General features: G+C 47.8%; 1 long non-coding RNA gene across 2 annotated transcripts; it reads left to right on the top strand.

Annotated features, from left to right (window-relative positions):
• Nucleotides 1–15,367: 15,367 nt before the first annotated feature.
• LOC123097247 (uncharacterized) lies at nucleotides 15,368–18,977 on the top strand. 2 transcript variants are annotated; one of them, XR_006446917.1, is made up of 3 exons: nucleotides 15,368–15,492; nucleotides 16,250–18,306; nucleotides 18,600–18,977. It is a non-coding gene; the product is annotated as an uncharacterized lncRNA (long non-coding RNA). The 2 variants fall into 2 exon arrangements; XR_006446916.1 differs by having other exon boundaries at nucleotides 15,371–18,306.
• Nucleotides 18,978–24,512: the final 5,535 nt, after the last annotated feature.

A 24,512-nucleotide genomic window follows, 5' to 3' on the forward strand; every position in this document is an offset into this window, starting at 1 on the left:
GGGGGGTTAATTTAGGTGTTTCATATATTGTGTTAGCTAGCTAATTAATAGAGAGAAGTGTCCTCTCTTATCTCCATGCTTGGTCGACGCTACGTACTATATACGTATGGAGAGGACTAGACACGCTAGCTAGTAAGCAAATGAAGGAAACAGAAGATCGTCATGAACATATGCATACAGAGAGAAGTGATATCGACCACCTCTCCTTCTTCGTGAGATTGGTCGAACAACAAGTTCTCGTATATCTATCCGACACTACCGGCTACATATATACAATAATTATCTCTTACAATATAATCTCCTAATTAAATTGCAAGAACACAGGGTCCACATAGTATTCTCCGTTTTCAGCGATCACGTGGTCAAGGAAGAATGAAGCCAATTCCTCTTGAATTGCTCGCATACAATCTGGTGCTAGGAGTTCATCCCGCATCCGAAAGATCTAATTTGAAGAAGGGGGTCAATACATATATATATGAATAAATGAAACTCGACACAAATGATGGTAATAAAATAAAATTGTGAATATTATTGCTTATGCACTTCATATTGTTCGTCAGAGTAGCCCCGCTCACAGGTCGTGTAGCGGATGGACTCGCAAACGTAGTATCCACAGTAATTATTCCCGGGTTTCTACCACAACCACTTTACAAGAAATAGAGGTCAATCAAAATGATAAGCAAGCATGCTAAATGGTATTGATGAAACTAGCGCTTGAATCACTAGGAGATGCGCGGAACATGCTACTATAGTACTTACTTTTGGGTGTCTAAATTGCAACTTCTTCGGCAGTCCCGGAGCTTTTTTGGTGAATTTTCTCCAAACCCTGCCAGACAAAGAAAACAATTACTTGATATCAGGAAATGAACAAAGTTGCTGATATGGTGGATAATGATCGATTTAACTTACTTCTCGAGCATTTGAGTCATGGCTGCATAGTCCTGGGGATCTTTTCGTCTCGAGTCTAAGACGGTTACTACTCCCTGCTCAAGCTTAATCTCTAGGAGAATGTAGTGGAAGCTGCGCACGCATGCATAAGTCATCAATTACATTACTATAACCCGGACTAATAAGGGAAACCGAATATGCACAAGACAGTTACACTCACTTGACGTTGTAAGGAAAGAGTATTATATCTTTGTTTTCATTTATTACCAACGATCGTAGCAAGTTGGCCTCAGTATTTTCGGCATGATATTTAACCTCAGTTGCATCTATGAGATTTGTGTTAATGAACCCAATATCACCGATTTGTCTTTTCTTCAATTCGGCGATCTTCAATCTGCATAATATAGTGAGGGCAATTATAATTACATGCAATGAAAGAGCTGACCTATATAGAGAGACTTAATGACAGAAGTAGTACTACTTACAGACAGTAGCAAGTGATCGTTGATTTATCGAGGGCCTTTTGATTGAAAAACTGGAAGAACTCCTCAAATGGAACATTCAACAGTTCAATTCCAACGAGGTCATGCTCCGGTTTAACTCTCAGCGTCAAAGTATTCCTCCCCCCCAGACTCTCTGCAGGTTTTCATGTACCAATCATGTAATCTTCGCATCATCGTTGTTAGAGATCTTTCATCTTTGACGAGAGGCTTCCTGTAATGGTATTTGTGTTCGTCCACCTCCAAGATTTCATAATGTACATCGTCGGGCAGGTAATCTCCAAGATTGCTATAACCGGGCACCATCCTCGGATCTGCAGCGATGATGTCGCTAGACACCTTGAGCGGGGGGCACGATTGGTTCGCTTGTTCGCCGAGCTGGGCAATTTTTTTCCCAGCTCGTCGTTCTTTTAACCTTTGATCACTGACAGTACTTCCCGACCGCTCCGCTTCGGCAAATGTCTTTGCAATAATGCGCTCATAGTTGCCTCTCGGCGGAGACTTTGGTGGTTTTGTCAGGGCAGCCAGAGTGCACTTCGCTTTCACCGGATCTACCTTCTCCTCCGGAGGTGGATGTTTCTTTGCTTTCACCACTTCAAAGAAGTTCGTCACTTCGGCTCGCACGATCTTCGTGGTTTCCTCCTCGGTCCTCTCGTATGGTAACTTCTCTGGAGTCTTCAGAGACGGACCGAATCTGTATTGCCTCCCGCCTCTGGCTGTACTGCTAGACGCCGGCAGAGCAGACGGAGCGGCTGCGGCTGTCTTCTTTCCTTGATTACGAGGCAGAGGAGAAGGACTATGACGCGCCGGAGCAGCCGGAGCGGCGGCGGGTCTCTTCCGCCCTTGCTGACGAGGCGGAGAAGGAGGAGGCTGGCTGCTCTGGCGCACCGGCGCAGGCGGAGAAGGAGGCGAGAAGGAGGCTGAGTGCCCTGATCACTCGCCGGAGAAGGAGGTGGAGGAGGAGGCGGAGTGCCCTTACTCGCCGGAGGCGTCCAGTTCGGAAGGTTGATGAGCTCCTTCCGCCATAGGCATGGAGTCTTCAGAGCAGAACCTAGCCGAGTCTCCCATTCACCGGTAGGGTGGTCAAGCTGGAGGTCCTCAAATCCCTCAGTTATTTCATCCACCATCACCCTAGCATATCCTTCTGGAATCAGCCGGCAGTGGTAGGTTGCGCCGGGTTCAGGAGGTAAAACAGAGCCAACAGCCGCCTTGACTTTGAAGTTCTGCCATTGCGTCATAAGGTGGCAATGTTGAGACTCCGTGATAGCATCCACGGGGTAGCTAGCAGGAGCCGTCAAGACATGCTCCGGCTGAAGCAGCTCGGTGGAAGCCACGCTGCTTCTCCGCTGAGATGGCGGGGTAGCTTCGTGGGTAGTTTCGGCATGTCGATTGTCGTCTCGTACCTCTAGCGCTTGAACCCTTTCGTGCAGCTTCTGAATTTGGGTCTGCTCCACTTTTTTCCTCCTCTCCTGGCTTTTGTAACCGCCTGCGTCCGGAAAACCAGACTTCCACGGAACGGAGCCTGGCGTGCCTCGTGTCCGTCCAGGGTGCTCAGGATTCCCGAGGGCCATTGTGAGCTCGTCGTTCTCTCTGTCTGGAACGAACATCCCTTCCTGCGCTGCATCGATATAGTGCTGAAGCCTCTTGACTGGTATTCTCAAAAGCTCGTCCGTCCAAATGCACCTCCCTGATACAGGGTCCAATTTTCCGCCAGCCCCGAAGAACCAAGTCTGGCAACGGTCTGGCCAGTTCATTGTCTGTGGTTCGATCCCTTTATCAAGCAGATCATTCTCAGCCTTGGCCCACTTAGGCCGGGCTTTGAGGTAGCCACCTGACCCCGTGCGATGGTGAAGCTTCTTCTTCGTAGCATTCTTCTTGTTTGTCGCTAACATCTTCTTACTCTTTTTCGATGTCTTGTGGGCCACAAATGCGGGCCAGTGATCTCTGATCTTCTCATACCGGCTGATGAATTCTGGTGCCTCTTCTTTGTCGACAAACATTTTCAGCTCATTCTTCCACCTCCTGAATAGGTCTGCCATCTTCTTAAGAGCATGAGACTTGATTAATTGCTCTTTAACTGGCTTCTCCGGATCCTCCTCTGGTGGTAGGGTGAAATTTGCCTTCAGCTCAGTCCAAAGATCATCTTTCTGCATATCATTGACATAAGACACCTCAAGGTCTTCCTTCTTAGGCTTATACCATTGGTGGATGTTGATCGGGATCTTGTCCCTAACAAGAACCCCGCACTGAGCAGCAAATGCTTCCTTTGTCTGGATGGGTTCAATCGGTTGGCCGTCGCGCGCGATTGCTGTGATCTCAAACCTTTCATCCGAGCGCAACTTTCTCTTCGGGGCTCGTCTCTTTACCGAAGTTGTGCTCGATCCGGAGGGCTAGAAAAAAGAAGAAAGACGAAAGTTAATTAATATGTGTACATACCAAAACAATGAATGCATCAATTAGCTAGTCAGCGCAGGCTTAACTAATATATTTACCTGGTCGGACTCTGTTCGGTCACCGGAGCCGTCACCACGGGCTCCTTCTTGCACCAGCATTGGGTCACCGAAGCCATCATAATCATGCCTTTCCTCCTCCACTCTTCGATCATCGTAGCCTGCTTCGTCACCCTGTTCTTCCAGACCATCATTGTCATTAAGATACGACAAGACATCACCTCCGGCTAAGATTATGTCCCCCAACACCTCTTCTGCTTCCTCGTCTCGTCCGTGCTCTATTGTTTCTGCAAATATTACAACATGGCAATTATTACACAAACATGACAGCAGGTGGATATATTAGTGCAAACGTAGACCTAGCTTATTCCGGGTTTGGGGTGGCCTCAGCAACGCTTCAAGGGTAGGGGCGCGGCGGGAGGGGGTAGGAGACCGACATCGTTTTTTTTCTACGGTTTGGGTGTCCTCGAGAGTTTTGGTCGAGCGAGAGGGCCGGGGGGGTGCTCCCGTGGTATAAGTTATCACGGTCGAGAGGGGGTATATATATCGACCACACATCATGTCGAAGTTATTTTGGAATGGAGGTCCCGATAAAAATTAAGAAGAGGAAGTAGAAGATAAAAAAAGAGGAGAAGAAGAAAAAAAGGAGAAGAAGAAAAAAAAGGAGAAGAAGAAGGAATAGAGGAGAAGAAGGAAAAATAGACTCTATTTTTTCTTCTTCTCCTCTATTCCTTCTTCTTCTCCTCTTATTTTTCTTCTTAATCCTCTTCTTAGTTCATTCCTTCTTCCTTTCTTCCTAGCTAGATATATAAAACTTTTCTAAAAAATGTTGTCGGGGAGGGGGTATCGACCTCCCCTCATGTTGAAATTATCGGGGAGGGGGTATATCGACCCCCACCCCCCTCATCATGCATATATAGCTACCACATACATATATACATTGAAAACAATTACATATATACAACAAAAACATTAATACACATATGAACAAAAAATACATATATGAACAAAAACATGTTGTGAACAAAAAATTAATGTAATAAATCTAATAATAAATTAATCTAATAAAAAACATGCTCTGAACTTACATGTAGCCACATACATACAAATATACATTATATATATATGAACAAAAAATTAATCTAATACAAAATAAAAACAGAGTCGGACCGGCGCGGCGGCTCACAGCGGGGGCGTCTGGCAATGGCGACGGCGGGGGAGGCGAGGGCGCCGGCGCGCGGGGACATGCCACGGGAAGGGGCTCGGGCGCGCGGCAGGGGCCGGCGCGGCGACGGCGTGGTCGGGGACAGGCGCGGCGCGGCGCGGCGACAGAGTCGGAGGCAGGGGCGGCGCGGCGACGGCGTCGGAGGCAGGGCGGCGACGGCGTCGGAGGCAGGGCGGCGCGGTGACGGCGTCGGAGGCAGGGGCGATGACGGCGACGGCGACGAGGAGCAGCGCTGGGGCGTCGGGCACGAACTGACGGTGAAGTTGTGAAATTTCACAAGTCCAACTTATATACAAAGAGCATTGGTACCGGTTGGTGGCACCAACTGGGACCAATGCTACCTTTAGTCCCGGTTGGTGCCACCAACCGGGACCAAAGGTGCCCAAAGGGCGGGAAGCGGCGGCCTTTGGTCCCGGTTGGTGGCACCAACCGGGACTAAAGGGGGGCATTGGTCCCGGTTGGTGCCACCAACCGGTACCAAAGGCACCCTTTAGTCCCGGTTGGTGCCACCAACCGGGACGGAAAGCCTTGCAAAGCGGCGTGGTGGTGGGAGTTTAGTCTCACCTCGCTAGCTGAGAGAGAGCCGCACCTGTTTATAAGGTGCGGTGCGCCTGAGCTGTCGAGCTCCTCTCTAAAGCAGGCTTACGGGCCTAACCTCTCTGTACATGCCTGTGGGCCTACTAGGCCTTCTGCGGGCCTGAATCCTGGCCCATGGATGGGTTTCTAGTCGTATTCAGGCCGTGGTGGCCTAGTAGGTGGCATAATTTTTATTTTTTGCCTGTTTTTTTGTTTTCCTTTTTGCTTTATTTATTTAGTTTTGTTTCTACTTACAACAAAAAACTTATTTATTTTATTTTATTTTGTTTCTAATTACTTATTTATTTTACTTTATGATAATTCTTTTTGCTATTAAAGTTTCTAACAAAAAAGTTCTTTATGAAAATTCTTTTTGCTTTCAATGATTTTGAACAGAAAATACTTCGATAATTTCAGTTGCATCAATTTTATATAATTTTAGTTTCAATAATACTAGAGGTTGCTTATAATGTTTTGAACAGAAAATACTTTGATAATTTTAGTTTCATAAATTTTATTTATGTTATTAAAGTTTATTTTATTTTGTTTCAACTTATATATTTTATTAAAGTTTATATTATTTTGTTTCTAATTACTTATTTATTTTATTTTTTATTTTTCATGCATTTACTGATTATTTTGAGCTATAAGACCCTAAAATTGAAAAGCATTTCAAATGAACTCTGAAAAGGTTGAAAGTTGGCATGGTATCATCATTTGATCCACATAGCATGTGCAAGAAAGTTGAGAGGGTTACGGCAAAAACTGGATGCACTTCATGTACAAAACGGACAATCTCTTTCGAAGTATCATCATAATAGTTGCGGGAGAAAGTCTTCACTTTTTCTTCGCTTGTGTCATTTGCTTATTGCGCCGTAACCATGGATAATCTTCATCGTTTATCAGGATGCTTGGGTCAGCCTTGACTTTGAAGGGAGGAATTTCATGAAACTTTTCATAATCTTCAGACATGTCTGTCTTGCCCTCCACTCCCACAATGTCCCTTTTTCCTGAAAGAACTATGTGGCGCTTTGGCTCATCGTATGATGTATTCGCTTCCTTATCTTTTCTTTTTCTCGGTCTGGTAGACATGTCCTTCACATAGATAACCTGTGCCACATCATTGGCTAGGACAAACGGTTCGTCAGTGTACCCAAGATTGTTCAGATCCACTGTTGTCATTCTGTACTGTGGGTCTACCTGTACCCCGCCTCCTGACAGACTGACCCATTTGCACTTAAACAAAGGGACCTTAAAATCGTGTCCGTAGTCAAGTTCCCATATGTCCATTATGTAACCATAATATGTGTCCTTTCCCCTCTCGGTTGCTGCATCAAAGCGGACACCGCTGTTTTGGTTGGTGCTCTTTTGATCTTGGGCGATCGTGTAAAATGTATTCCCATTTATCTCGTATCCTTTGTAAGTCAATACAGTCGAAGATGGTCCCATGGACAACGAGTACAACTCATCACAAATAGTGGTGTCACCTCTGAGACGTGTTTCCAACCACTGCTGAAAGTCCTGATGTGTTCACATGTAATCCAGTCGTCACACTGCTCCGGGTGTTTGGAGCACAGACTGTTCTTGTGTTCATCGACATACTGGGTCACCAAGGTAGAGTTCTGTAGAACTGTGTAGTGTGCTTGAGACCAAGAATGCCCGTCCCTGCATATTATTGAGTCTGCTCCTAGCGTGCCTTTTCCAGTCAGTCTCCCCTCATACCGCGATTTAGGGAGACCTATCTTCTTAAGACTAGGAATGAAGTCAACACAAAACCCAATGACATCCTCTATTTGATGGCCCATGAAGATTCTTCCTTCTGGCCTAGCGCGGTTATGGACATATTTCTTTAGGACTCCCATGAACCTCTCAAAGGGGAACATATTGTGTAGAAATACGGGCCCCAGAATGACAATCTCGTCGACTAGATGAACTAGGACGTGCGTCATGATATTGAAGAAGGATGGTGGGAACAGCAGCTCGAAACTGACAAGACATTGCGCCACATCACTCCTTAGCCTTGGTATGATTTCTGGATCGATCACCTTCTGAGAGATTGCATTGAGGAATGCACATAGCTTCACAATGGCTAATCGGACTTTTCCGGTAGAAGCCCCCTCAATGCAACCGGAAGCAGTTGCGTCATAATCACGTGGCAGTCATGAGACTTTAGGTTCTGGAACTTTTTCTCTGGCATATTTATTATTCCCTTTATATTCGACGAGAAGCCAGTCGGGATCTTCATACTGAGCAGGCATTCAAAGAAGATTTCTTTCTCTTCTTTCGTAAGAGCTTAGCTGGCAGGACCTTCATACTGCTTCGGAGGCATGCCGTCTTTTTCGTGCAAACGTTGCAGGTCCTCCCGTGCCTCAGGTGTATCTTTTGTCTTCCCATACACGCCCAAGAAGCCTAGCAGGTTCACGCAAAGGTTCTTCGTCACGTGCATCACGTCGATTGAAGAGCGGACCTCTAGGTCTTTCCAGTAGGGTAGGTCCCAAAATATAGATTTCTTCTTCCACATGGGTGCGTGTCCCTCAGTGTCATTCGGAACAGCTAGTCCGCCGGGACCGTTTCCAAAGATTACGTGTAAATCATTGACCATAGCAAGTACGTGATCACCGGTATGCATGGCGGGCTTCTTCCGGTGATCTGCCTCGCCTTTGAAATGCTTGCCTTTCTTTCGACATTGATGGTTGGTCGGAAGAAATCGACGATGGCCCAGGTACACATTCTTCCTGCATTTGTCCAGGTATATACTTTCAGTGTCATCTAAACAGTGCGTGCATGCATGGTATCCCTTGTTTGTCTGTCCTGAAAGGTTACTGAGAGCAGGCCAATCGTTGATGGTTACAAACAGCAACACGTGCAGGTTAAATTCCTCCTGTTTGTGCTCATCCCACGTACGTACACCGTTTCCATTCCACAGCTGTAAAAGTTCTTCAACTAATGGCCTTAGGTACACATCAATGTCGTTGCCGGGTTGCTTAGGGCCTTGGATGAGAACTAGCATCATAATGAACTTCCGCTTCATGCACATCCAAGGAGGAAGGTTATACATACATAGAGTCACGGGCCAGGTGCTGTGATTGCTGCTCTGCTCCCCGAAAGGATTAATGCCATCCGCGCTTAAACCAAACCATACGTTCCTTGGGTCACCTGCAAACTCATCCCAGTACTTTCTCTCGATTTTTCTCCACTGCGACCCATCAGCGGGTGCTCTCAACTTCCCGTCTTTCTTACGGTCCTCACTGTGCCATCGCATCAACTTGGCATGCTCTTCGTTTCTGAACAGACGTTTCAACCGTGGTATTATAGGAGCATACCACATCACCTTCGCAGGAACCCTCTTCCTGGGGGGCTCGCCATCAACATCACCAGGGTCATCTCGTCTGATCTTATACCGCAATGCACTGCATACCGGGCATGCGTTCAGATCCTTGTACGCACCGCGGTAGAGGATGCAGTCGTTAGGGCATGCATGTATCTTCTGCACCTCCAATCCTAGAGGGCATACGACCTTCTTTGCTGCGTATGTACTGTCAGGCAATTCGTTATCCTTTGGAAGCTTCTTCTTCAATATTTTCAATAGCTTCTCAAATCCTTTGTCAGGCACAGCATTCTCTGCCTTCCACTGCAGCAATTCCAGTACGGTACCGAGCTTTGTGTTGCCATCTTTGCAATTGGGGTACAACCCTTTTTTGTGATCCTCTAACATGCGATCGAACTTCAGCTTCTCCTTTTGACTTTCGCATTGCGTCCTTCAACTAAATTTAACCTCTCGACAATAGGGTCGGTTGGAATTTCCGGTTCACATACCTCCTAGATAAATAAAATCTATGTCACGTTGGTCGGCATAATTTTCATAAACAATAAATGAACCAATAGTTATAAAGATAATATATACCACATCCGAATCATAGACAGGACGAGGGCCGACGGGGGCGGATACCAAAACCATTGCACTATATAATAACAAGCAATACAATAGTAAGAAATATAGACAAGTGTCTATCTAAAGTAAGAATTTTTTTCTTTCAGAAAGAAGATAAGAACAAGAGGCTCACCACGGTGGTGCCGGCGACGAGATCGGCGCGGGCGATCAACGGCGGTGAAGACGGGAATGGGATGTGACAGGCCGCTAAACCTAGACAAATCTCGAGGAAAATGGAGCTTTGAGGTCGAGCTTCGAGAGGAGAAAGCTTAACTACTGTGGCTCGGGCATTTCATCGAACACCTCATGTGCATAGGAGGTGAGCTGGAGCACCACAAAGCCCTCCCCTCGCCGGCCAGAGAAAAACAGAGCACTGGAGTGCTCTGCTCGCGGGCGAGGGGTATATATAGGCACCTCATTGGTCACGGTTCGTGGCATGAACCGGGACTAAAGGGCAGCATGTGGTCCCGGTTGAAGCCACCAACCGGGACCAATGGTGGTAGGCCAGGAGCGAGGCCCATTGGTCCCGGTTCATCCCACCAACCGGGACCAAAGGGGCCAGAAGAACCGGGACCAATGCCCCCACGAGGCCCGGTAGGCCCCTGGCCTCACGAACCGGGACCAGTGCCCCCATTGGTCCCGGTTCTGGACTGAACCGGGACTAATGGGCTGACCCGGCCTGAACCAAAGCCCTCTTTTCTACTAGTGAACAAACATGTTGTAGCATTAACGCCCAGAGATCCTTCCTCGACTCCCTACGAGAAAGCAATCCGGGAGCCACATATCCATCACATGTCTCAAGTAACCAGTTCTAGTTATAGTTTTAATGACCCGAGACCGACGCTCCAGAAGCCTTCCATGTTCTTCGTTGTCGTCGTGTGTTTTATTTTGTTGTTGTTGCATTTCATCATGTCATCATGCATATTGCATCCGCATGTTTTCATAGAACTCGTAGTCATTCATAGTTGTCGCTTCTCCTTGTCTCTGGGGGATGTCGTCAGACCGTTTGTCTTCCTTGACCATTCTCAGTCCGACCACACACTTGACCTTGTCCGCCTAACCCTCTTTGCATAGTGCATCGACCCCTCGCCCGTGTTCAGAATTTCTCCGAACCCGAACCAGACTATCGTTACCGTTGGGTCCGGATCATCCCTAAACATCTATAAAACATCTCCGTTTTCTTAATTGGACGTCCTAACCTATATTTTCTCACCCGTCCGATTGCGATCGTAGGGACGTGATATCCCCTAACCTAAATTCATCTGATATAAATATCAGTCTAACCCTAGATCCTAGGGGCTTGTCCCATCCACCAAATCCCCTCACCCGTCGCCGCCAGTCCTCTTCCACCTCGGCATCTCCTCCCGACCCAAATGCTCTCCGACCAAGTCCCTTGTTTTCCGCCGCCACCCAATCCACCCATCCAGCCCGCAACAGTGCCTCCCCTCGATGGCTCCATCGCTCTGGAGCCCGACGCCCTCTGCGCCTCGATCCCCAATCGCCAAGGACCTCGCGCTCGAGGGCCTCACCGACCACCATCTCCTCCGTTTGCCTCGCCGGAGCAAGCTCCACCGGTGACCAGAGCCACCTCATCTCGCGGCCTCCTCTGCTTCTCCTCGAGCCCACAGCAATAGCACAACCCCGAGCACCCCAGCTGATGTCCAGGCGCCGCCTCCCGAGCCTCCTCACGCCGCGCCGGCAACCTCCAGGCCAGTCCTCGCGCGCCTCCCTTCTCCTCCTTCCTTCTTTTTCTTCTCTGCGTCCCTTCTCAACTCCATGTCAACTCTCTCTGCACAGGAAAACGCCATGGCCGCCTGAGTTCTTCCACGCCGGCCAGCTACCTCGCCTCCCTGACCCGAACTGGCCCGGATCCGGCCATATCCGACGCCGCCTCGCCGGAGTCCCGCTCGCCCCACCCGCGCCCGTTTGACCGCGTCAGCGCCTCCTCAGCCGGCCCGGTTAGCGCCTCCTCAGCCGGTCTGCCTCCTCCACCGAACCGGGCCGAAGCCCATGGGTGAGCAGCCCCTCCAGCCCCTCTGCTCTGTTCGGCCAACCAGTTTTGGCCCGATGCATGTTTTTTTTTCCTCTGTTGCGATTTTAGCATTATCCAGAGAATGCCTGTTTTGCAGAAAAACCCTTGCTGTTCATGCATTTAATAACTAAATAACCATGCACCATATGTTAAAACTTCAAATATGAAAAGTGCTTAGAATTTCTTCTAGTTTCATATTTTCCAACTCTCATCCATGTTTAAAATGTTTAAACTTTCTGTTTGTTCAATTTTGCATAAATACCATGTTAAAATGATTTATTTCATAACTAATTAACCGTAGCTCCGAATTTAAACAAACTTTATATGTAAATGGGGTGGAATAATGCATAGATTAACTTGGTGCACTTTGTTTTATTGTTTAACAACATTTAAACATGGTTTAGGGCAGAACAGTACCAAATTCAAAATATGCATATGGGGATTTTTCAGAATTGTTGTTTGGCGGCCTCATTTAACCTTGCCTAGATAGGTAGTTTTATTATGCTTCACCTCTTGCCATGTTAACAACATTTAATATTGTTGGGTACATAAACGAGAGAGAACTAAATAATTGATGTGGTGTTTCGTCAATATGCAAATGCATATTGAGCTCCACTTAATTTGTAGTATTGTTTGTTGCACTTTGTCATGTCATGCCTCATTAAACCGAACATGCATCATACTTGATTGTGCATCATGCCATGTTGATGTGATGGTTGTTTACCATGATGTTTCCTTCTTTCTGGTTGCGCTTCTCCTTGATAGTTCTGGTTACGTTGCGATTGTGAGGATTCGTTCGACTACGTTGGTTCGCCTACTTCATGGATTCGGTCTTCTTCCTAGCGGGATTTCAGGCAAGATGACCATTACCCTCGATATCACTTATATCTTTGCTTGCTAGTTGCTCGTTCTATTGATATGTCGCGCCACCTACCACTTGTTATATCATGCCTCTCATATTGCCATGTCAAGCCTCTACCCCACTTTGCTAGCAAACCGTTGTTTGGTTAAGTTACCGCTTTGCTTAGCCCCTCTTATAGCGTTGTTAGTTGCAGGTGAAGTTGAAGATTGCTCCATGTTGAAACATGATTATGTTGGGATATCACAATATCTCTTATTTAATTAATGCATCTATATACTTGGCAAAGGGTGGAAGGCTTGGCCTTTTGCTTGGTGTTTTGTTCCACTCTTGCCGCCTTAGTTTCTATCATACCAGTGTTATGTTCCTTGATTTTGCGTTCCTTATGCGGTTGGGGTTATGGGACCCCCTTGACAGTTCGCTTTGAATAAAACTCCTCCAGCAAGGCCCAACCTTGATTTTAACATTTGGCTAACAACCCCCTAACCTTTTCCCTTGGGAGTTGCAAACCCGAGGGTCATCTTTATTTAACCCCCCGGGCCAGTGCTCCTGTGAGTGTTGGTCCAACCTAGAGCCACTTGCGGTCCCCTTCACCCAGGTTCTTTAGTTGCTGTACATAGTGTTCATCCGGTGTGCCCTGAGAATGAGATATGTGTAGCTCCTATCGGGATTTGTCGGCACATTCAGGCGGTCTTGCTTGTCTTGTTTTACCATTGTCGAAATGTATTGTAACCGGGATTCCGAGACTGGTCGGGTCTTTCCGGGAGAAGGAATATCCTTTGTTGATCGTGAGAGCTTGTGATGGGCTAAGTTGGGACACCCCCGCAGGGTATAAACTTTCGAGAGTTGTGCCCGCGGTTATGTGGCAGATGGGAATTTGTTAATATCCGGTTGTAGAGAACTTGACACTTGACTTAATTAAAATGCATCAACCGCGTGCGTAACCGTGATGGTCTCTTTTCGACGGAGTTCGGGAAGTGAACACGGTTGGGTTATGTATGAACATAAGTCGTTCAGGTTCACTTAATCATTTCTAGCTTACGACCGTTGCGTAGTCTCTCATCTCACTCTTGTACTCGTATGTTAGCCACCATATTTGCTTAGTGCTTGCTGCAACTCCACCTCATATCCACATCCTACCCATAAGCTTAAATAGTCTTGATGTCGCGGGTTTTGAGATTGCTGAGTCCTCGTGACTCACAGATATTTCCAAAATAGTTGTAGGTGCCGATGATACCAGTGCAGGTGATGCTACCGAACTCAAGTGGGAGTTCGACGAGGACCTTGGCCATTACTACGTGTCTTTCCCTGATGATCAGTAGTGGAGCCCAGTTGGGGGGGAGGGTCTAGCATTTGGGGTTATCTTCTTTTTATTTGGATTTGTCCGTAGTCGGACTATGTGTGTACTCTGATGATGTATGAATTATTCAATATTTGTGTGACGTGGTGATTGTAAGCCAACTCTATTTATCCCTTTCTTGTTCATTACATGGGATTGTGTGAAGATGACCCTTCTTGCGACAAAACCACAATGCGGTTATGCCTCTAAGTCGTGCCTCGACACATGGGAGATATAACCGCATCATGGGCATTACAATAATAGATCAGGATACAAGTCTGAACGTCCATTACCGTGGACACGGTATTCGAATATATATCTTCCCTGCAGGGGTGCACCACATTACCCAACACGCTCGATCACTCTGGCAGGACACACTTTCCTGGGTCATGCCCGGCCTCGGAGGATCAACACGTCGCAGCCCTACCTAGGCTCAGCAGAGAGGTCCCCCGATCTACATCCTAAGTGCCTCGGGGTCTTGGGCCCACACTACTATAGATAGACGCTTACTAGTAGCGCGTTATATTGACCCACACTACTGCTAATTACTAGCAGCGCGTCACATTGACCCCTCGCTACTAGTAAATATTTACTAGTAGCGCATGACAAAAAACACGATATTAGTAAATATTTCTTGCAGACCGGACATAGCAATAGCGCGGGTGGTAAAACCAACACTACTACTAAGCGAATAGCCATAGTGAGGTGAGATACCCCACGCTACTACAAGCGTGTCCACCGCCCCACCCCACGCACGGCCCCCTTCCCCCACTATATCTGGCCATGGGCCGGGCCGGGCCGTGCTTGGGCCGGGCCTAAAAAAGCCCACGGCAGAAAACTAAGGCCCAGGCCCTCCCAGGCCCTATCATTAGGCCTACTTTTCAAGCCCAAGCCTGACCCATCTGGTAAAAAGCCCTGAAAAGCCCTTAGGGCTTAGGGCCATGGGCCGAGCCTCTTCCTTAAAATGCCAATATGCCAAGCCCAAGCCCGTCCAGGCCCTGCCGATGGGCTCAAAACTTAGGCCCAAGCCCGGCCCATGGGCAAGCCCATCGAGCCTAGGCCCTGGATTTTAGGGTAGGGCCTGGGTGGGCCTACAGGGCCGGGCCTGAGATGGCGAGGACTATCCCCCACCCTCTCTATCACGAATCCGTAAAAACTCTCTCTCTCTCTCTCTCGTGACCCTCAGCGGCTCAGCCCCACCCCCTCGGTCGACCTCCTCTCCCCCACGGTCTCCTTGCCGCCGCCACCACCCACGCCGGCCGGTTCCGGCGAGCTCTGGCCGAGCGCAACACGCCCCCAAGCTCCTCAAGCTCCGCCCCTCCCCCTCCGTCAGACCCGTGCCTCAAGGCCTGCACCTTTGCCCATATCACCCTCGCCCCCCTCCTCCTCCTGCTCCGCGCGCTGCAGCTCTCGCCCCCCGCGGATGGCCTCCGCCCTCTCCGTGCCGACGGCCTCTGCCTTCGCCGCCGCCCGGTGCAAGGCACGGGCCCGCTTCTCCACACTTGCCTGTCGGTGCTCCTTTTTGTGCAGTGGAGGATTTTGAACCTTTTTTTTCTGTCGTGGGCGCAGGTGTTCTATGGAGGAAGGCAGGATGGGAGGGTCGTGGGCGTAGGTGTTCTGAGGAGGAAGGCAATTGAGTAGCATCGTGTCCTGAACTGAATCCAATGCAGCTGTCTATCGTTGCACAATTTCGTAAGTGCATCCATCCACATCGTGTCCATCTTGCAGTTCCAGGCTGAGCTGATTTCTTGAGTGCTCTGCCCTCCCTGGAACTGCTCAAACATGTGTACCAGGCCAGGCATGTGGCCTGGAGCAAGACCCTAGGCCATCGTGTCCTATTTTTTTCATTGATCCATGCGAATAAGTCCCACATGAACACGCCCCCAGGGAAGGCACACCGTAAATCTAGCCAGCCAACCACAAGATCACTGGACGACATCAATACATGGATAGATGAACAAGAAACAAGTACTCACTCCGTACTAGTACTAGATGATCTCACTGAAGAAAGAAACTTGTTTTTCTCTTCAGATAGAGAAATAAAATACTACTACTAAGAAGAAGCTTCAGTGCACGAGCAAGAAAAAAGTGAGGGAGCCTTTTTTTCTTGTCCTCGCTAGCTAGTGATATATGTATATAATATAGAAACCCATGCATCATGCACTCAAAGGCACACATGTATACCCATCCTGCCTGCTGAAGAAACAAACTCTTCATGTGTAGTGATTTTTTTCTTCTTTCTTTCTTTCCTTCACATTCCAGTAGTGATTTTTTTGTCCCTGCCTGCACAATTTGTGTCTTGATCACGCCATGTTTCACAAGGGAGGGGCAAGCGCATAGATACACAGATAGATTTATCCATGCGGTGAATTCTTACAGCACTAAATTCTTACAGCCATACTGTAGTAGTACTGTTTTTTGTTCACGCGAGCTGTTGGATTTGTAGCAGTAGCAGTGATGATTCAGAGTTTGAGACAATGCCTCCACGCACTAGGATGAGGTGAGGGTCCAATGCCTGCACGCATGAGTGACATTGACGCGGCCTGCCTAGATTAGGCAACCAGATTGATTATGATAGTACTGTAAGTATTACTGACACAAACCTGCATCTACCCAAGATTCAGACAGATTTCATTTCTTTTTTTGTAGCAGCATGCAGCGTGTCCTGAACCACCTGCACAATTTTCATTTCTTCAGTGTGTCCACCCGCATCTGCGCAAGTTTCAGACAAATTTCTTGAGTGCCCTACGTGTTGTGTTGCCTGAATTCGTTTCCGTTCCATTGCATTCCACCACCACTCGAGAATAAAAGCTTTATATTCATGATCCTGCTCCACCACTTGAAATAAAAGCCTCTGTTCGATCAAAAAAATAAAAGCCTGTGCAGTGTTAGATCAAAAAAATAAAAGCCTGTGCCATATACAAGAATGGCCGACATAGAGAGAGAGAATTCATTTCCTCTACGAGTGGTCCTTTTTTATCTTCAAATGGCAGTATGTGTAGGATTCAATAGGGGCTGCTAGTGGTTTAGTATTAATATATGTACATCAATGTTCAGAATCGGCTAAGCAAGTGCATAGTCTGCACCGTGATTGGCAATCGTGCATGATGCTACAAGCTTTTAGAATAACAGCGGTTCATGGAGTAATATGCTTTGGACTGCTGTTGTGCCTCCTGGGATTCAGCTTTTTTGTGGCCTCGTAACTTGCTTCCTGGACTAGCAATTCAGGACTACTAGCGTTTTGCTTGCGGTGTTCTCGGTTCAGGACTGTGATTTCCAATTGTGCACGACGCCACAAGCTTTTAGAACCATAGTGAGTCACGCGGAATCTTATCTGGGCTGCTGGTGTCTCCTGGGATTCAGACTTAGAATGACTCAGAAAAGCATATCGGCAGCTGGTCATCTATTCTTTGTCCTCCTGATATATGTTTGGATGTTAGATGGTTCATGCATATTTCTGTCTACTTCTTCTAGAATTATTGTGTTACCTAGATTCCAAAACCACTTCAACATAGATGGCATTGTGAACATGAAACTGAATACAGAACTTACCCTCTCTGTTTTCATTTCGTTTTGGAAAATCACAGGTCTCTAGAAGTAGTCTGCAGGGGACCTCTAGTACTAGTGTTTTTTCTTTGCAGATGAGCATGTTGTTTGTTCATCTGTGATTCGTCCTTGAACTCCTAAAACTTCTGATGAGAAGAATGTTAGTAGATGCACATTTTATCTGCTTCTGCTAGTTTTCATGTGTCCGGTCTTGCCTTTTCGGAGCCTCTACAAGAGGTTTTGTTTGTAGAAAAGTATAGTTGACTGTCCATCTACTCCCTCCGTTCCAAAATAGATGACCCAGCTTTGTACTAACTTTGTATTAAAGTTAGTATAAAGTTGAGTCATCTATTTTGGAACGGAGGGAGTATTTGTTTGTAGGAAAGTATATCTGACGGTCAGTTAAGCATAGATGCACATTTTTCCTATTGTTTTAGTGATAACATAATAAATAGATGGATTGGTTCTACAAGAGATTTTATCTGTAGAAAAAAGCATATAGGCTGCCTGTTCATTTATTGTTTGAACTGAAACATCCTGATGTCCTGATAAGTTTGGATGTTAGATGGATACATGCTTCTATCTGCTTCTTCTAGAATTACTGTGTTACCAAGATTCCAAAACTTCTTAGTGTAGCATTGTAGCTTTATTTTTACATGGTCAAACTACCTTCTGTATGCAGTATGCAACAACACTATGTTGTATATCTTCAGTAGTAAATGTATCATCTTAAGAGTGTACTGAAGCTAGATTATTTTGTAGCTCATTTTTTACGCTCTCTCCATGGTTAATATAAATTATGCAAAGCAATGTTTACTTTGAGTGTAACTCTAGTGCTATTCTTATTATTCAATGTACATCGATGGTGCTGCTGGACATGTGCTAGTCAGAGGGGAGAAAGCTAAGAACCTTGGCCTTTAAGTTCTTGCAAGGATTAGAGGGTATGTTGGTGCTGCTCAGGTAAATCTTACATGCCTCGTCATTAATCATTGTTGGTGAAACAAATGCCATTTGAGAAATCTCGGTCAATTTTTCTTGTTAATGAAGACTTTTACCAATATTATCCTTCCCGTGCCTCGAAACTATCAACCTAGCCCAAAGAATGATCTTTTTCTTTAGGATTCATGGTTATTTTTCTTGTTATTATGCATTACTATTGATTCATGTGCATGTGCTAAAAAGAAAGAAAATACCCTACTAGATGTGGATGCGGACACCAACTAACAAGTTTTCACTTTCCAACATGGGCGCAGGGGTGATCGACGTGGACTACCGCGACCTGGTGGGCATCGTGTTCTTCAACCACTCGGAGGCGGACTTCAGCGTGAAGCCCGACGATCGCGCCGCACAGATGATCGTCCAGGTCATTGCGACGCCGGAGGTCGCCGAGGTGGAGGACCTCGACGCCACCGTCCGCCGCGAGGGACTGCTCGGATCCACCGACGTTTCAACTCAGAAACTTTGTAGATACATCTAGGGAAGTGGTCTAGTCGTTTATTTGCACTGGACGTGTCTTGATTTCCATCCATGATCTCGAGTTGAGATGTTCAATGTTGTATCCATGAATGTTGCAGGTGCTAAGATGGTTCTGTGAACTTAGTTTATTTGCACTGGACGTGTCTTGATTTCCATCCATGAATATTGCATTTGACTTCTATTTTTATTTTTTTATTTTTTGGTTACTTAGTTGTAGCGTGGGGGAAAGATGTGGTGCTACTAGTACTTGGATAGTAGTAGCGTAGGTGTAAATGGGGCACTACTAGTAGTTAGATAGTAGTAGCATAGATTTGGAATAGTGGTAGCGTGGGTGGCACCGCGCTATTACTAACTTTTTTAGCTGTAGCGCGGGGTAAAAAACATGTTATTGCTAAAAGTTAGTTGTAGCGTCGTAGTAGCAGCGTGGGAACTCACGCTACTAGTATGCAAAAAACCTACGCTACTGGTAGTGTTTTTCCTAGTAGTGCCATCACCCGTTGCACTCCGGGTCGTTGCGCGCAGGGTGAATACCAGCGCCACCTCGGATGGTCGACGCGATCCGACCGTGCTGCCTTGCTGAACTGGTCGTCTGACAAAGCTTTGGCTGATACTGCGACATCGAGGCCCATAACCATCTCGCGTGGTGGTTAGTGCGTAAAGGCCAAAGGCCAACTCAGAACAAATACCCAAACCTGTTAGTGCATTGGGGGCTGGCGGAGACGAGCAGAGAGTCACGATAATGTGACCCCGTCGCCCCGTCTCATGGACTTACGACAAGGGCCCAAACTGTGCGGCCGTGCCACGTAGAAAACTCGCGGGTGCTCTACAGGCCCGCCCGACTTTCACATCAACTCGCGGGTACCCCTCAGGGCCGACCCGACTTCAACAATGGTCTCAAGTAAAGTCCGAGTAATCGTGTGACCAAAACATCAAGGAGGAAAACCCGAGGAATCACCCTCGGTGAATTCCATTTGAGTAATCATCAAGGTGAACGTAAGAGGAACCACCCTCGAGGTTCACACTTGAGGGGATGCACGACAGAGCCGTATCGGGAATGGTGAAGGAGGAACCACCCTCATTGACCACGATCGAATAGCTACACTACAGAGTTGTCATCATGAGTGCGTTGTGAGGTATCACCCTCGGCACTCGATAGTAGCTCTGTAGAGTCGAGCAACAAAAGGGGCGTGATCTGATGTGAGGTGTCGGGCTCTGGTCGTTGATCACGTTGATCGAGTCGTCGTGATGAAGCAGGGGCAACAAGGACAAGGTGGGGGTCACTGATGGATCACTAACCAACCTATACTAAGCAGTTTAGGATGACCAGGTAAGGTACAATGAGCAGGTTACAAAAGCAGGCTATGCATCAGAATAGGAGCAATCAATTACAATAGCAAAATCTAATGCAAGCATGAGAGAATGGAATGGGCGATATCGGTATGATCAAAAGGGGGGTCTTGCCTGGAAGCTCCGATGAAAGGGAAGAAGGGACGTCGTCGACGTAGTCAATCACAGGGGCATCAACAGCGGTCTCGGGGTCCACCGGAGAGAAGAGTGGGGAAGAAACAATAAATACAGAGCAAACAAGAGCAATACTATGCATGACAAGACAAAAAGCAGCACTAGGCGTGTTCTAATGCGATGCTACACAATACCGGCGAAGGGGGGAAACATCCGGGAATGTTTTCCCGAAGTTTGGTATTTTCGGACAGATGAATCGGAGGGGAAGGTTGCATGTTCGCTATTCTAGGGACGTGTGATAGATGAATGGACCGCGTATTCAGGTTCGTCTCGTCGTTCTAAGCAACTTTCATGTATAAAACTTTTTATCCGAGTTACAGATTATTTTCTATGATTTTTCAAAGATTTAAACAATATCCTGAAAATCCCTGAAATTTTGCTAAGTCTGAGAATTTGTCAGTTTTAAGCATAACTTGGCTGTTTTCAAAACGCGACAACTATTGTTCTGTATATCCTATGATTTTGTGTCTTATATCAATTTTGAGCATTTTATGTGAACTACATGTTAGTATCACTTTCATCCATATTAGTGTTCATTTGCTTGATCATCAACAGCTCTAAAGTAGCTATGAAAAAAGCTGTTTTTCGGTTTTTCTGTTAACAGAACATTGAACTTTGTGATTTTCGTAGGAATTAATCCATGCGTCAAAAGGATTTGGTTCCATGGGATAAAGTGGAGTTTGTCAAGTGTACTTTCTACTCATATTTTTTTAGTCTTGTTAACAGTTGTTTAACCACAGTTTTGGGGCTGCCCAAGGGGTTATTCAGTGTGATATTTGTGAAGCTAGCCATAACTATAGTAATCAACCGTAGCACACCAGGGGTAGCAGCGGTGGCTAAAAGCAGGCAAGCAGCAGCAGGTGCATCAGCGGGCAGCAACACTGCGAGCAGCAACAGGCGATGGCGAGGCCACGCACGGGCGCAGGCGGTCGCGGCCAGGACGCGCGAAGCAGGCGTGGGGTGGCTACAGGGTGCAGTCTAGGGATGCGGCGAGCGCGCGGGCAGGGGAGGCCAGGGCTCGCCAGCGCGGGCAGCAGAGGCCAGCAGTGGGGACAGCGGCGGTGGCGACAGGTAGCAGCAACAGCTAGTGGCGACAGTGGATAGAGCAGCGGCGGCGGCGCCAAGGAGCAATAGAGCAGCGGTAGGGCCGCGGCCGCAGCGGCGAAACGAACGGCAGTGACGAGCTTCGGCAACAATGGCGACAGTGGCTACCAACATGGAAATGAGCGGGAAAGAGAGGGGAAGGACGCGGTGCTCACCGGGGAGCACAAGGGTGGCTCGGCGAGGGCTTAGGAGTAGCAGGGGCGATGTAGTTCGTCGGAGTGGCGTCGGTGACCGAAGGCGAGGACGAGCTTGATCCAGTCGAGCTGGGGTCTCCAGCTTGATCCAATGTGCGTGGTCGACGTAGAGGAGGCAGACAAAGCTCCCGGACACGGAGCTAAATGGCGGGGAGCAAGGTGGCCGCGGGACCGACGAGGGTGCGAGGCGAACGGCGTCGAACGCGTCGGGCGAGAAGGGGAAAGGGGATCTGGGTAAGAGGAAGGGAGGCCGAGAGGGTGAGGGAAACAGGCGGGGTAGCTTGGGTTTCAGGGGAGGGGCAAGGGGGTCTCCCATATAGGTCAAAGGGAGGGGCTCGTGGCATCCATCCATGGCCATGGCGCCGTGGATGAGCGCAACGCACTCCTGGTCTCCTGTAGAGGAGGGAAAGGTGGAGGTGGGCTGGTTGTTTAGCTAGATGGGCCAAGTGGCCCAGTGTCACGCCCAATATGCGATACTATCCTAAAGAGACTCGAAGGTCCCACCAAGGATAGAACCGCATATTGACACGCTTTTGCAAGGTGGATATCATTACATCAACATTACATAATATATGGGGATACATACAAGGCATACAAATGCCGCAAGAATACATCAATACATCAACCATAATATCAACATCCGACTACGGATGAAACACAAACAGAAGCTCAAACGACATCCACCCTGCTAGCCCAGGCTGCCGACCTGGAACCTATCCCCTGATCGAAGAAGAAGCAGAAGAAGAACTCCAAAACAAGTAACATCGCTCTCGCGTCAAGATCATCGCAAAACCTGTACCTGCAACTGTTGTTGTAGTAATCTGTGAGCCACGAGGACTCAGCAATCCCATTACCATGGGTATCAAAACTAGCAAAGCTTAATGGGTAAGGAAGGGGTAAAGTGGTGAGGTTGCAGCAGCGACTAAGCATGTAAGGTGGCTAACATACGCAAGTAAGAGCGAGAAGAGAAGCAACGGAACGGTCGTCAACTAGTAATGATCAAGAAGTGATCCTGAACTCCTACTTACGTCCAACATAACCCCAAAAACCGTGTTCACTTCCCGGACTCCGCCGAAAAGAGACAATCACGGCTACACACGCGGTTGATGCGTTTTAATTAAGTCAAGTGTCAAGTTCTCTACAACCGGACATTAACAAATTCCCATCTGCCACATAACCGCGGGCACGGCTTTCGAAAGATAATACCCTGCAGGGGTGTCCCAACTTAGCCCATTATAAGCTCTCACGGTCAACGAAGGATATTCCTTCTCCCGGGAAGACCCGATCAGTCTCGGAATCCCGGTTTACAAGACATTTCGACAATGGTAAATCAAGACCAGCAAATACACCCGATGTGCCGACAAATCCCGATAGGAGTCGCACGTATCTCGTTCTCAGGGCACACCGGATTGTCCAAACTTCCGGTAGGCGAGCCCAGAGTTGCCCCTGGTGGCCACCGGCGGCTGACAGGTTGGACCAACACTCAGAGGAGCACTGGCCCGGGGGTTTAAAATAAAGATGACCCTTGAGTCTACAGAACCCAAGGGAAAAAGGCTGTAACACCCCGCATGTAACTTTCCATATTTGTAACTCCGACTCTTGCCATTTTCGGCTATGTGTTATGATTTTTCCCTCCGTGGTCGGGTTTTGTTTCTCGTTTTGCCTTTTGTTCATGTCATGCATTTCATATCATGTCATCATGTGCATTGCATTTGCATACGTGTTCGTCTCTTGCATCCGAACATTTTCCCCGTTGTCCGTTTTGCAATCCAGCGCTCCTATCTCCTCCGGCGCATCCCTCTTGTTTTCTTTCGTGAGCGGGTGTCAAACTTTCTCGGAATGGACCGAGGCTTGTCATGTGGCCCTAGTATACCACCCGGAGACCACCGGTCAAGTTTCGTTCCATTTGGAGGTCGTTTGGTACTCCAACGGTTAACCGGACATCCGCAAAGTCCATTTGTGTGTGCAGCAAAACCCCCCCTAAAAAACCAGCCCAAAACCCACCAAACTCTCTTCCATGCTCTAGGTCGTTCGATCACGATCGTGTGGGCGAAAACCGCACCTCATTTGGACTCTCCTAGCTCCCTCTACCTATTTATATGTGAGACCCCGAATTTTTCCCGAGACGAAACCCTAGCAACTTCCCTCGCGCCGCGCCGGACGTGTCCGTCCGCGCCGGACACATCTCCACCGACGGCCGCCCCGCCGCGGGCACCCGCGCCCCGCCGCCCTCGACGCCGCGTCCTCTCCCTCCGCCGCCGCCGCGTCCTCCTCCTCCCGCGAGGGCCCGCCGTCTCCTTCCTCCGGCGCCGCTCCGGCCGAGCTCGACCTCCCTGTTGCACCCGATCCAGATCTGTACTGTAGCAGGTTGACTTCCCGTTTCCCGATTCCACTAAGTCCTTTTTTCTCACAATATGTACCCATGTTCATCGTTGCATAACTCCTTGCATGTATCTCCGTTTTGCGCGTGTAATATGTCAAATTGTTCGTCTCGTGATGCTCTACATTTTGTTCAATTGCACCATGTTCATTAGAGGTAATCTTGATGCCCAAATCTCTGTTGCAAGAAGGCTAGTTGCTGTTATCTTCTGGTTCTTAGCCGAACTTGGAGATTTGTCATTTTTGCATCTTTAAATCTGTGCATCTTATGGGCATGAGCTCTATATGTGATTTGTTGTATGCCATGCCATCTTTCCAGTGGTGTATGCCATGTAATTTTTTGGTCTCTATGGTGACTAGCACAAGCATGCAAACTAGGCCCCGTAATGTTTCTGATTTCAGGGACAATGATTTCTCTAAGTCCTTGTCTGCTGTTATTTTGTTGCCATGTAAACTTGATGCTACAGAGAGATCCATGCATATTTTGGAGAT

Source organism: Triticum aestivum, chromosome 4D, assembly GCF_018294505.1.
Source record: "Triticum aestivum cultivar Chinese Spring chromosome 4D, IWGSC CS RefSeq v2.1, whole genome shotgun sequence".
NCBI lineage: Eukaryota > Viridiplantae > Streptophyta > Magnoliopsida > Poales > Poaceae > Triticum > Triticum aestivum.